The sequence below is a fragment of the Petaurus breviceps genome, unplaced genomic scaffold, assembly GCF_028583685.1.
Source record: "Petaurus breviceps papuanus isolate PSGF00001 unplaced genomic scaffold, PetGlider_PUasm1.0 90977, whole genome shotgun sequence".
Taxonomy (NCBI): Eukaryota; Metazoa; Chordata; class Mammalia; order Diprotodontia; family Petauridae; genus Petaurus; species Petaurus breviceps.
Window position 1 is genome coordinate 5,561,333 of NW_027187391.1, and position 14,600 is coordinate 5,575,932.

The 14,600-nt window shown below is 38.1% G+C and overlaps 2 long non-coding RNA genes across 3 annotated transcripts in view; one reads left to right on the forward strand and one right to left on the reverse strand.

Annotated features, from left to right (window-relative positions):
* LOC138153028 (uncharacterized) overlaps positions 1–14,600 on the reverse strand; it is a 31,561-nt gene that overhangs the window by 3,858 nt on the left and 13,103 nt on the right. For both annotated transcript variants that reach the window (XR_011166275.1, XR_011166274.1), the window contains exon 2: positions 319–388. This is a non-coding gene — a long non-coding RNA (uncharacterized lncRNA). The remainder of the gene's footprint in view (positions 1–318; positions 389–14,600) is intronic.
* On the forward strand, positions 329–14,240 carry LOC138153029 (uncharacterized). Its single transcript, XR_011166276.1, has 2 exons — positions 329–722; positions 14,017–14,240. It is a non-coding gene; the product is annotated as an uncharacterized lncRNA (long non-coding RNA).

The following is a 14,600-nucleotide window of genomic DNA, read 5'->3' on the forward strand; positions in this document are numbered from 1 at the left end:
CAATTTGAAATTTTTGGCAGAATATATGAACCATTGTCCATATAAGAAGATTGTACCAACCTGACAGTGACTAGCTTATAACAACTAGCCTTTTCTGTACTGTATATCTGCAAAAGTTGTCATCTGTTTGCAATAACTTATGTATGCAAAAGCTAGTGCTCATTGTGTCTCAGAGCCATAGTTTTCTCAGTGTTTTTTTTTAATCTAAACAATAACAACAAAACAAAACCCCATTATCTCATTTCTGATTGTTGTATATCAGGTTGATCTCTTTACTGACAGTCCCCATTAGTCATAACAAGAATGTGGTTTATCTACCCTTAAAGTATTCTTCCAGTGCTTCTTGGCACTAACCAGTTGTATCTTCTTTGGGTCTCAATTTCCTCATCTGTAAAAAGAAGAGAGATAATTAGATTGTCTGCAAGTTTCCTTCTAGTTCTAAAACTATCTAAGTACTAGTTCCAGCTCTAAGTTCTTTGGTCCTGTAGTGCATTCCATTTTATCTTACAGATGATTGATTGTAAATATTCTAGAGTCAGGGAGCTATAGAATCCCAGAGATGGTAGAATCCCAGAGATCTCCTGTCCCTTACCACCCCCAGGCAAACTCGTGATGCCGATAAAGAATCAAGAAGCAAGTATAATGGAAACAGTGACAGGACTGGAATCAACAGATCTGAATTTCAATCCAAGCTTCAGTACTTGCTAGCTGTTCCATCATAGGTAAGTCAGTTTCATATTTTATAAATAGTAATGATAATAATGCTTACACTAACTACCTCACCAAGTCATAAAAAAAGAATTTTATAAAGGTAGGTTTTATTATTAGAAAACAAGAACTGAGAGGTTATGCCTTTTCCTAATATCACAGTGGCAACACAGAGTTTAGAACCCAGGTCAACTGACTCCCAGGCTCATGTTTTTTCTGATTCATCACTCTTGCTTTATTTCTCTAGCCCAGAACAATTGTGTTGCATCAAACCTCTCTTCAGTGCTGATTCAATGGATATATTCTAAGAATTTTATTTCAGAAGAAGCATCTTGCAAATCAAGGACTTGCAGAGGGTGGAATGAAGTTTCAGTTCTTAGAAGTATTTTAATTTTATTTAAGGTTTAAGGTAGGGTGTGGGTGGCTAAGGAGAAGGGAGAGGGGAAGAGAAAGGATAATATTTCTTTCACTTCCCCACCTTCCCCTGTTCAAATCAAAGTTGAGCACATCACACCCAAACCCACCCCTGCCTTCATTCCTACCTCCAATCCCCAAACCTAAGCAAAGTAAAAAAGTAGAGATAAGAAGGTAAAATAAAAGGGGAGGGAGGAAAGAACAATTGTGGAGAACAGTCTGGAGCAGTTTTGCTACTGGGAAGAATACTGCTTTCCCTCTTCACAAATTTGTCTGATTTTTTTTTTTGGAGGAGGGAAGGCAAGGCAATTGGGGTTAAGTGACTTGCCCAAAGTCACACAGCTAGTGTCAAGTGTCTGAGGTTGGATTTGAACTCAGGTCCTCCTGACTCTAGGGCCAGTGCTCTATATTCACTGAACCACCTAGCTGCCCCGTTAAGTCTGATTTTTGCCGCACTCCTTCAGAGTGGGTAAAAACTATTGAGAAATGAACCTCATTATCAAACAGAGGTATTTTGTACCTGTCAATCTGCCATATAGAAGAAGGAACATGGATGCTACTTTGCATAACTTCATTTTTGTCAAGAGCTGGATATCCTGGCCTAGACTAAGTTTTCCCAAAGGACCTGCTCTAGTCTTTATAATCTGGTTTTCTACTTCTATGTCACTAGTCACAGCCCAGAATTAAGTGGTATAACCGGAAATACCTTCCTTAGAGGAAATTTGGTGAGAATTCTCACTTCTTCCTTTCTCTTCATCTCACTTCCTCTTGATTTAATCCCTCCTAACATCTTTAACTTTAGTCTCTAATGAAGAGATGACCATTCTCCTCCAACCCCTCTAACAGGTATCTTTGATCCTGCCTTGTCCCTCTGCTTTCTCCTTCAACAGATTGTGCCCACAATCATCCCCCTTATCCCTCATCTTCAGTAATTCCCTATTAGTCCTTTCTCTGCTATCTACTGGGCCACTTCAAGTCATCCTGATCTATATCTGACCACTGGAACCAGATGGCTCTTCAGTCAAGTGAGGCTGGTGACTTTGCACAGTCACTTAAATCCAATTCACTTACAAGTCATAGCATCATCTTCCTGAAGTCATGGTCCTCTTTGAGAACAAAGGACAAACCACAGACCACACACACACACAAATTAGTCCTTTCTACTAACACCCTCAAGTCTTCTTCATCCTTAAAAATCACATTGTAGACCCTACCATCACCTCAAGCTATCTTCCTGTATCTAACTCAGCCAAACCCTGAGAAATACCTACTTACATTCACTGTCTCCAATTTTTCTCCTCTCACTCCCTTTTAAACCTTCTGCAATCTTGCTTCCAACCTCATTACTCAATTGAAACCACTTTCTCCAAAGTTACCATTGCCTTACCATTGATCTCTAGATCTGATGGCCTTTTATCAAGCATTATAATTCTTGACATTTCTGCAGCATTTGACACTGTTGACCACTTAGAGGCCAGCTCTAGTCCTGTATTCACTTTCCTCTCTGGATTTTCATGAAACTGCTCTCTCTCAGTTATCCTTCTACCCATCTGGCCACTCCATATAAGTTTGCCTAAGAATCCTTAGCTTTTTTTCATGGCTCAACTCAAGTGTCATTTTATACATGAATCTCTTCCCAAACTTCCATCAGCTATTAGTGCTTTAGTCTAAAATTACTTGTATCTATTTTTCTATATATCTATATATGTACATGATGTCTCCCCTGACTAGATTGTAAACTAGTTGAGGGCAAAGGTTACATCACTTTTGTCTTTGTATCTCCATCACCTAGACAGTCTCAATAAATTCCTGTTGATTTGAATTGATTGACTAATTGATTCCTAGACTAGTGACAACCAGAAGCCACAAAGTACTAAAGATTGATAAATAGAAGTATATCTAGAATGATTTTTATTTTTATTTTTTTTGGAGGGGGGAAGGCAGGGCAATTGGGGCTAAGTGACTTGCCCAAGGTCACGCAGCTAGTAAGTGTTAAGTGCATGAGGCTTGATTTTGAACTCAGGTCCTACTGACTCCAGGGCCAGTGCTCTATTCACTGTGCCACCTAGCTGCCCCAAAACATACATATTTGTATCTAATGATAGGCATGTCTAAGGCAGGAATGGGAGGGGAGAAAAAAAAGAGGGAAAAAGAAATTTACATGTAAACTATATTATATATTTAAAAGGAATAGCAAGTTGTACATAATAGATTTTCAGTTTTATGTGTAATCTTTTTTATTATTATACTATATTATGGAAATACTTGTTTTATCCCACAAATTAAAAATAAAATAAAATAAAAATTTTTTAAGACTGATTAACACCTAATTTAGGGGAAGCAGTCAACTAGGCTTTAATGTGACTAAATGGTATTTAATCAGAAGAGCTGAGGAGGCACCTTGGAGTACTAAAAATGTCAAATTTAGTAAGTAAAAAGTTGGCCAATAGAAAGACTGCTAGAAAGAGCCAGAAGACCTGGATTTGAATCCTGACATCATTTCCTCATCTGTAAAATGCAGTTTGGGGACTAGGTGACCACTACAATGCCTTCAAGCTCTAAATCTCTGGTCCTATTATCCTAGTACTGACAGGGAGAGAGGGTCCAGAGGGATGGCAGAAATGTTTAGCTACATCCATATCCAGAAAAAGAACTATGGAATCTAAATGTAGATCAAAGCATACTGTTTGCTCTCTCTCCCTTTTTTTTGTTTCTTCTTTCCTGTGGTTTCTCCCATTGGTTCTTCTTTACAACATGACTAATGTGAAAATGTGTTTAATATGAACATATATATAAAGTCTATATCAGATTGCATGCTGTCTTGGATTGGAGGGAGATGAATTGGGGAGAAAATTTTGAACTCAAAATCTTATGGAAGTGAGTGGGAAAAACTAAAAATTAATTAGTTTTTTAAAAAAAGAATGTTTAGCTACCTCACACAATCCACATTCTAACCAAAGCGGTCAATTTGCTGTTCTCCCTCTACAACATTCCATCTCCTGCCTCTGAACAGGTATCCCCAAGCCAGGAATGTTCTCCTTCCCCAGCTCCACCCCTTTAAATTCTTGGCTCTGTCAAAATACCACCTCAGGTCTTTCCTGATCCTCCCCTCCCATCCCCACTGGTTGTGTTCCCCTCTATCCCAATCCCCAAATTACTTTGTAAATAGTTACCCTTACTTATGTGTTATTTCCCAATAGAATGCAAGCTTCTTCATTATTTTTTGTCTGTACTCCTATATGCCTTGCATATAGTAGGAGTTTAATAAATGTTGTTGAGTTGAACTGAATCAGTAACCCTAAACCTTTTGGCAATTCTGATTCTACATGTATACTAAGCTACTTTTAATAGCATTAAAACTGAGAAGAAAGTGGATGAGGGAAAAGAAATAAAAAAGCATTTATACAGTGCCTTCTATGTGCGGTGCTTAATACTTTACAAATATTACCTCATTTGATCCTCAAAATAGTCCTGCAAGGTAAGTGTTATTATTATCCCCATTTTATATTTGAAGAAACTAAGGTAAACAGAAGTTAAGTGACTTGCCCAGGGTCACACCCACACACCTAATGAGTGTTTGAGGCTATATTTGAACTTGTCTTCCTGACTCCAGGTCCAGCAATTCTATCCACCTCACCATCTAACTGCCTCAAAGAAGTGATTTTCTTCAGTCACCAAATACCAATTTTTTTAGCCCTTTATATCTCTGTACTATGTTCATCTTTTGCTTCTAGTTCTCTTCACCCCTCTCCCTCTTCAGGCACCCAGAATTCCACCCCCTCTCCACAGTGCTCCTTTTCTCTTACTTTTCCTAACTCCCTCCACCTCACTTCAGGAAACCAATACCCTCCCCAATTTAAAAACTGTCTCTAAGGGAAAGGTCTGGCATCAATTATTTACATTTAGTTTATATTTGTCATAAGATGTATTTAAGTGTGTGATCTTTCCTTTCCCTTTCCCCTTCCTCCTCCCCCCTCCCCTCTCCCCTCTCTCCATCCACAGGGCATCTGCATTTTAAGTCTTATCTCCAAGAATTGCATTGTCCTCTATTAAAGGAATTTCTGGCATTTTGCATTGTCCTCTATTGGAGGAATTTCAGGCATTAGCATGCTAGTGAGATAGATATTTGGGAGGTCCGGAGGCCTTTCCCCTTTCCTTTGAATTCTAACTACATTGGTAGGTGGCCACTTATTCTGTCTAAACTCTAGGTTGGCCCCACTTTCAGCTATGTGCTTAAGTTTCCTGAGATAGAGCCCAGGGGTACAGAAAGGTAAGAACTACCTCAAAGAACAAGAACTGACTTCAATCAAATGAGGAAAAAATGAAAGAATCCTGGTGAGAACTTAGAGAGAGGGTCTGAAGAGGGGTTATGAGACATTATGCATGAAAATCAGTTCATTTAAATGTAAATCACTACAGAGCAAGTTTGGTTGTTGCTGTTGATATTCAATGTTAAGTTTCAAACAAAACTTTAATGCTTTTTTTGTTAAGTTCAATCATGAGTGTAAGAGGTATCAAAATAAAATAATGAGATTGGGTTTTGTGGCTCACGGGATCATAGAAGTACATGTGGAGGTTATCTAATCCAAAAGCTTCATTTTCCAGATGAGGAAACTGAGGGGTTGAATGACTTGCCTAAGAGAAGTGCCACATGGGTAGTGAGTAGCTGAGCAAACACTGGAACTTAGGTCCTCTGACTCCAATGGGTTCATCACTGTTTTATTGCTGTATCTCATTGCCATAGACACCAGTTCCTGGACAGGTTGTCAATGACATTTGGGCATGTTCATCACCTACTGGGTTAAAAGAGAACTAGATCTTTATACTAATTCCAGTTCCCAAGGTCCTTGTTACAGAGTGAATTAGACTTGGGATGGGGTGGGGTCACACTGTAAACCATCAATTCTGACAAAATCAGAGGCAGCACATAGAATAACCTTGAGATCTTAGTGAATTTCTAAGGGCATCCAAACATACTTAGTAACACCATGGTAGTCATCTATTAAAAATGTCAAACAAAATTGTAAGTTCAATGAATCCAGATTGTTATACTAGTGCACTGGATAAAGGATATAACATTTCTTTTTAAATTTACTTTATTTGATTTATTCTGAACTTAACAAATAAGATAAGGGTTTCCATGGACTATGTAAAATAGAAAAAAGGTAGCACATGAAGCTGTAAATCTGTATTACACACAACATAACATTTCTTCTGTTGACTCCATATCACTTTAATACAATTTAACAAATCAAGTGCCTATGATCAGAAAACTCACTCTGTACATACTTCTATTTATCAGTTCTTTCTCTGGATGCTGATAGCACCTCTCTTCATTATGTCCTTTATTTTTAATTTTTTACTTATAATAGTCAAAATGACTTAGTCATTCAAAGCCGTTCTTAAAATAATATTGCTCTTCAGGTGGCTAGGTTGCACAGTGAGTAGAGCATCGGCCTTGGAGTCAGGAGGACCTGAGTTCAAATCCGACCTCAGATACTTAACACAAAAAACTAGCTGTGTGACCTTGGGCAAGTCACTTAACCCCAATTGCCCTCCAAAAAGCAAAAAATAAAAAAATTATAATAAAAAATAATATTGCTCTTACTGTATACAATGCTCTCTTCGTTCTGTTCACTTCACCCTTCAAGGAGTACTGAAGACAGACAGCTTGTGTGAAAGCCAGGGTAAAGTATAGTGAGAATGATTCTAGAACAATTCTAAATCATCTAGAGATGATTTCTAATATGCCTTTTTCTACTTTCTCAGTACTTCAGTAGTCTGTTATTTCATTAGTGTAAGAACTCCTTTCCTCAATGCAGACCACAATCCCTTTAAACTTTAGCTAGTCTTTACAGGATAGGATGATGGGATCAAAGATCTAGAACTTGAAGGGGCCTCAGGGACCATCTAGTCCAAATTTTACTGATGAGATCTTAGCAAACTTCTAAGGGCACACTGAGTGTATTGAAACCCAAAGAATTAAAGGGACTTGCCCTGTGTCATTAGGTAGCAGAGACATTCAAACTTAAGTTCTGTTTCTCCTAATTCACTGCAGTGTGCCCCATCTCATGAGTTGATATTTCTCCCAAAACCATTAATTAGTTGTCATTCTTCTGGTTTTCAGCCTTTCTAAACTTAGGCTGGTTCTTGGATGAAAGATATACAGCCTATGCTAGAAGTCTTTCCAATTTGGTGAGGTCCACCATATCTCACAGGGGCAACTAGGTGGAGAAGTGGATCAAGCACCAGACCTGGAGTCAGGAAGATCTGAGTTCAAATCTGGCCTCAGACACATATGGTTGTGTGACCCTGAGCAAGTTACTTAACCCCCATTTCTCTCTGTCCTTCATCTGTAAAAATGAACTAGACAAGGAAATGACAAACCACTCCAGTATCTGTGGAGTCGACAGAACGTTGGGCCTGAAGTCAAGAAGACATCTTCCAGAGTTCAAATTCTGGCCTCAAACACTTAGTAGCTGTGTAACCCTAGGCAAGTCACTTAACCCTATTTGTCTCAGTTTCTCATCTGGTAAAAATGAGCTAGAGAAGGAAATGTCAAACCACTCCAGTATCTCTGTCAAGACAATCCCAAATGGGGGTGGCTAGGTGGCACAGTGAATAGAGCAATGGCCCTGAAGTCAGAAGGACCTGAGTTCAAACCCGGCCTCAGACACTTAACACAAAAACTAGCCGTGTGACTTTGGGCAAGTCACTTAACCCCAACTGCCCTCCAAGAAGAAAAAAAGAAAAGAAAATCTCAAATGGGGTCACAATGAGTTAGACACAAGTGAATGACTAAACAACAACCAGAACTCACACTGTGTTGGCAAAGCCTTTAAGAACCTAGAATCCACGTGCTGTCCACAAGGAAGGATCTGCATTATATCTTCTAGTAGAAGATTATTTTCGCAAATACACATTTTTTAACACCAGAAAATTTCCATTTTCTACAGTATATAGATATTTAATTTTTTTATAAATCGAGGTGACTCTGCCTCAATGATATCTCAAACCCTTAGGTGGACAATGAAGTCCAGAGGGAACAATTTTGAAATGCAGAGAGATAGACTTTTCAAACTTTGCCTAGGGCACAAAAATGCTTTGTATCAGCTCTGACTTCCAGTTGGCTTCAACTAAATTTTGAGTCTGTTTAAACTTTTATCTCTAGGGAAGAAGATTCCTTTGTTCTACCTCTTGAAGAAGTTTCTTTTCTCTCTTTTTTCTGGGAAACAATTTATTTTCTACCTTTTTAGGTACTCTTTGCCCTGGCCCCTCCCAGCTGATAGTATTATGGTGAGTTAATTTGGCTGCCTATGAAATATTATGAGCATCTCAAGTTCAACATGTCCAGAACAGAACTCATTATCTTCTCCCCTAAAATGCTGTACCTTCTACAAATATCTGTATTTCTATTGAGGCCACCATCATCCTTCAGTCATCCAAGTTTATACCTTGGAATCATCCTTGGCTCTTCCCTTTTCCTTACTCCTTCTCCCCACCCCCACCCCATAAAAAAATCAACAACCAAATAACCAAATCTTGCTGACTTTATTTCCAGAATATCTCTCCCTCGTGTCCCCTTCTCTCTCATCACTGGACTACCTTCAGTCCTTTATCACCTCTCACTGAAACAATTGTAAAAGCCTTCTAATACTTCCTGTCTCCCCTCTCCCTTGCCCTGCCTGCAATTCACCCATCATACACCTGCCAAAATGATCTCCCTAGAACACGTCACTCTCCTTGCTCAGGAATCATCACTGACTCTAGGATAAAACACAAACTTATTACCTTAACATTTAAAGGCCTTTGCATTATCACTTCAGCCTATCTTTTAATACTTATATCACATTATTTCCCTTGAAACACTCTAGGTTCCAGCCAAACTGTTCCTCAGACTGAACTTTCCACTTTTTACTTCTATTCCTTTAAATAAATGGTTCTTAATATATGATCTGCACTTCCTCCTCACTTTAATTGCTTACAGTTCTTCAGGATTAGACTACCATGTAAAACGTTTCTTGGTATTCCAGTTTTTCCTTAGTTTTCTCTCTCTTCAAACGTATTTAGCATGCTGGGCCATTACCAGTCATCTTGACTTTTGTCCTGCCACTGGTCTTTTATGACTCTGGAATAGAGAAGGAGGCCAACAACTTTATGCAACTCTGTGTCACTTAAATCCAGTTCACACTAAGTCAAAACATCACCCATGATATCATTGGTCCTCTTCAAAAATGAAGGATGAACACAAGAGCTATAACAAGCCCCTTTAAGGTAAGGCCTTTCATTTTTTGTCTTGGTACATGGAGCACTTGGCAAAGATATTCATTTATTTAAATTGAACCTAGCTTCACCCACTCTGCCACCACTTTCTTTGTGACCTTTTTTAGCCTCTTGTGTCCACTTACTAAGCTAACTCACTGATTTAACCACAAAATTCTTGTTAAGCTAGCCATCCATTTAAAGATCTAATATTTCTTTCTAATGTCTACTTGGTCTAAACCTTTTCATATACTTTTGCATTTTGTGGGTACCAGTCTAGCACTTGGTTTTGTCCATCTTCCCAAAGCCCTTAATTAGCTATTTGTTTATTCTAAGTACAAAGTATACTTCTAAATTCTTTATACCTGAGTCTCCAATCTCAATCAGCCCATCCTGGGTTTTCTTCATTTCTCCTTCTCTTCCTTTCTCTCTTTTCCTGATCCCACAATTCTACTAACCGCTTTCTTTATAATCCCATCTTTTACCATCACATAGGATCCTAGGATTACATGACAAAACTAGAAGGAGAATTAGAAGTCATTTGATTCAACCCCTTCATTTTACAGAGGAAGAAGCAGATGTTCAAATAGGTGGTAGATGTTCAAAGAAGTAAAGTCATCTATACCAAGTGACTTGGTTATGAGAAACAGAGGCAGGATTCAAATCCAGGTCACAGAATCATAGACTTTCAGATCTGGAAGGGATCTCTGTTGTTATCTAGACCAGAACACACTTGAAAATGAAGCCTCTTACAAACATAGTCAACATGCATTTGTCCAGCCTCTGTCTGATGACCTCCATTGAGGGGGATCCCATAACCTTCTGAGACATCCTGTTCTACTAATCCTTATCCTTATCATCATCATCATCATCATCATCGTCACCCCATGAGATAATATGTGTATAGTGATTTGCAAACCTTAAAGTGCTATATAAATATTAGTTATGATGATGATGACAATCATCATCATCATCTCTAAGGCATTTATTAAGTGCTGACTATTGCCCAAAGATATAGAAACAGAAATGAAACAGTCACTATCCTCAAGACACTTGCATTCTAATGGGGGAGACAATATGCACACATGTGGTATAACAGCCAGCTATAATAATTACCTTATTTTAAGCTTAGGGGCAATATAATGACCCCTAAGGTCCAATGGATTCCCTTCTCTATGGTTTGAGGAAATTTATTTTAGATAAAAGTGTATGAATATAATCACAATTGCTCCAAGCTCCAAATCAGGAAAATTCCTCACAATTAGGCAGAGGTTTGGCTCTCTACCTTAATTTACATTTACTTCTATATCTAGTTAACCACTGACTTCTTTGTGGTTGAGGCAAGATTCAGGTTGCCAGAAAAGTTTGGGTAATGAGGCAGTAGATTATATTACAGTGTCTGTGGAAATGGAGGCACCAGGAGGAGAAGTTGGGAAAAGATCAGACTTTTTTCTTGGTACTTCCCTTAATCCTTGACTAAATGGGTATGATGGATGGCATCAGTTCAAGTCTTCTCCTGATCCAAGATGCCTATAAAGCCAATCATCCTTCATGAAATATCCCTTCTTGGCCAGTTTGGTCCTACTTTTTCTTTTGCTAGTTTCCTTTGGGTGGTTGGTTCTCTCTGGTTCAGCTCTGAATTACCTCCCCTCCCTTTTCTGCTTCCAGACTCAGAATCTATCTTGTTCTGAGACAGGGCAAAACCAAGTGTCTCACACAATGCCATTACTTGATTCAAGGAGATCTATTCAAAGTTGGGCCTCATTTACAAATTCTGAGGTAATGACTTTCAAGTGAAATAGAATAATCAATGGAGCCCTATTTTATCCTTTCCCTCCACCCAGTTTTAATCTTTGCTCTTCTCAATAAATCTCCTGAGATGTGTTATCAAATTCCATCATCCCAAACCTTATATAGCTCTTTAGTGACTTGGGGAGGTTCTGTAATATGCTATTTGAATGCTTTCCCCAGTGCCTTGTACTAAATGATCTTGGGGAAAGTCTATGTGACACAATGTGGTAATTAGCATTCTTCCTCTCTCTGCTTCTCAATTCTGATCCTAAGAGAGTTTCCTCTTTTCCCAAACTGGGGAAGAAAGGAGCTCTATAGAGGTTGAAGGATATTAGACTTCCCATCAGAGTCCGAGCAGCAGCCCCACATCAACTAATCCCTACATTGGTGTGTTGATTGGAAGCCAAGGACAGAGAGCCTAGCAAAGAAACTATACCATGCCTGAGTGGAACTTCTAAAACACTCCCCAAATTAGAGAGGGGGAAAATTCTAGCAACTAAGAGCTGTACTCATTAAGCTTAAGCCCACTTTCCTCTGGACTCTATATGTAATTGTGAGAGAGTCTGTTATAGACTTTGGGGGGATATTTTATACCACTTTTCTTCCTATACTGACTTAAGAAATACTCCTTCCTAAAAGCTTACAGCTGGCCAACTAAAACGATTCTCAACCGATAATTCTGACGTAAAAGGGAAAGCACACAGGTGGGGGCTCAAAGTGATAGCATCAGAGCATCATCCTCCACCTCTCAGTGGAACCTCTAAAATCCAGCTGGAGAGATGCTGCTTTGTTCCAGGACCCCAAGACTAATAAATGAGGGGGAGAGATGGTAAATGGAATGTTTATGTGTGAGGTACACAGCAAGAAGGCCAGTATAGTTCAACCCCAGATTGTACACCAAGAAATAATATAATAGAAAGGTAAGAAGGGGACATGTTGTGAATACCAAGTAAAGACTGTATGTTTGATCCTAGAGGTAATAGGGAGCCATTAGAGTTTGCTGAGTAGTGTGATCTGGCCTACCTTTTAGAAAAGTCATTTTGGCAGCAATATAAAGGACAAATTGGAGCAGCTAGATGGCGCAGTAAATAGAGCACCAGCCCTGGAGTCAGGAGGCCTTAGTTCAAATTCGGCCTCAGACACTTGACACACTTACTAGCCGTGTGACCTTGGGCAAGTCACTTAACCGCAATTGCCCTCCCCCCCAAAAAAGGCAAAAAAAAGAAAATAATACTGTTAGTGATTTTAATATATTCAGTATTTGTTGAGTCAAATCACAATTTAGCCTATCAAAAAACATTTCATAAGTGCTAGTGATATAAATTTTGCAGTTAAAGGAGCAGACTGCCTTAATAAGTGGATGCAGAAGGCTGCAACAGACACAAGTAACAACTCCAAAATTACACAAATTGTTTGCAAAAACAGAGAAAGAAGGCATGTTACCAAATTCCTTCTAAGTGACAAATTTATAGGGCTAACTTTCAGACCATGGAAAGATAAATCAGAGGAAGAAAACTTTTGACTAATAGCTCCAATCAATATAGATATAAAAAATATTGAATAAAATATTAACAAGACTACAGAAATAGATTTAAAAGATCATACATTATGACAAGGTTAAATTTATGCTAGGAACTTGGGATTAGTTTAACCTAATTAAAATTATAACAGATCATATTAATAGCAAAAATAAAACTCATGTTTATCTTGCTAGATATAGAAACTTTTGAAAAACTTTAACATACTTATGCTAAAACTCTAAAAAGGATGATGATGATGATGATGATGATGATGATGATGATGATGATGATAGCTAGCATTTAAGCTTTGCAGAGTCCTTTATAGTATTATCTCATTATATCCTCAAAACAACTCTGGGAGGTACAGATGAAGAAACTGAATCAAACAGAGGTTAAAATGATTTGCCCATGGTCACACAGCTAGTAAAAGTATATGAGGCTAGATTTAATTCAGGCTTTTCTGCCTCCAAATCTAAGTCTCTATTTTCCATATAGTAAGCAGCATCTACTTTAAACTAAAAGGTAATGTTTCCTATAACTGAGAAGTGCTAGAGGCCTTTCCAATAAAATCTAAGGTAAAGCAAGAATGGTTATTGTCTCTGCCATTACCTGACAAAGTTCTCAAAATGCTAGCTATTGCAATAAGGCAAGATAAAGTAAATGAGGGAATAGATAATGGCAAAGAAGAAACAAAATTATCATTATTTGCAAATGATATGATGGTTTACTTAGAGAACACTAGAGATTTAAACTAAAAATAAACTGAAATAAATAATAACCAATAAATTAGCAGGATATAAAATAAACACAAACATAATCAACCTTTCTGTATATCACTAACTGTAATGGATATGCAAATTTGGAAGATCTTCCCTGCCCCTAGGCTAAAGTGCACCTGAAGCCTTGGGTGGGAGGCTTGTTTTTCAGTAAATACTTCTTGATTGGCCAGTGAGTCAATAAGGTTGTTACATTTTCTGAGCCAGGAGAAGGCTATATAAGCCCTGATGTGTAGCTTTGTTTTGGGACTCACTTTGAGAAGTGTTCTGTGATTTGATCTGAATTCTGGGAAGCCATTGTTGAGAGTCCCCCGGCTTTGAAAAACCCAGATGTAGAAACCCAGATGTTGACTGGGTATGGATGTAATGGTTGGACAGTTTGGAAAGCTGTCTACTTGATCTGTTTCTGTCTTGATAATTCTGCCTGTATGCTTTGAAGTTCGGGGTGCTGAGCTTTTTCCCCTGAACAAGGTAAATGATATATGTCTGACTGATTAAAGTAAGCTTGTTAACCCATTTTGAGTTGCTTTCCTTTGACAAAGCAGATCCAAGAACCTGTGGTGGCTGCAAACCCTGAGGACGCTTGGAGTGCTTGCTGCTACGCTAACAAAACCCAGCAAGAAGAAAAACAAAAAGAAATTTCATTCAGAATCACCATAAAATGTATAAAATATTTCTGAATTCCCTTATCAAAACCCACTCAAGACCTCCAGACATATAACTATAAAACACTCTATACAGAAATAAAGGTGTTTTTTTAATTACAGAACTATTCATGTCTCACTATTGAAATGTGCCAATATAATAAAAATGAAAATATTATCTAAATTTATTTTCTTCAGCTACTGATACAATTGGGTGCCATACAAATCAAACTTCTAAGGGGTTATTTCACAGAATGAGGCAAAGTAATAATCAAATTTAGGTAGAAGAAAAAATGTCAAAAACCTCAAGGAAAACAATGGAAAAATAGGAAGGGAGTACAGCAATACTAGACCTCAAACTATAAAGCAGAAATCATTTAAATTATTTGATATTCGTTAAAAAATAGAAAAGTTAATCAATGGAATAAACCATGCAAGCAAACAAACAAAACCCAGAAGCAATCAAACAGTTGTGTAATGTCTAA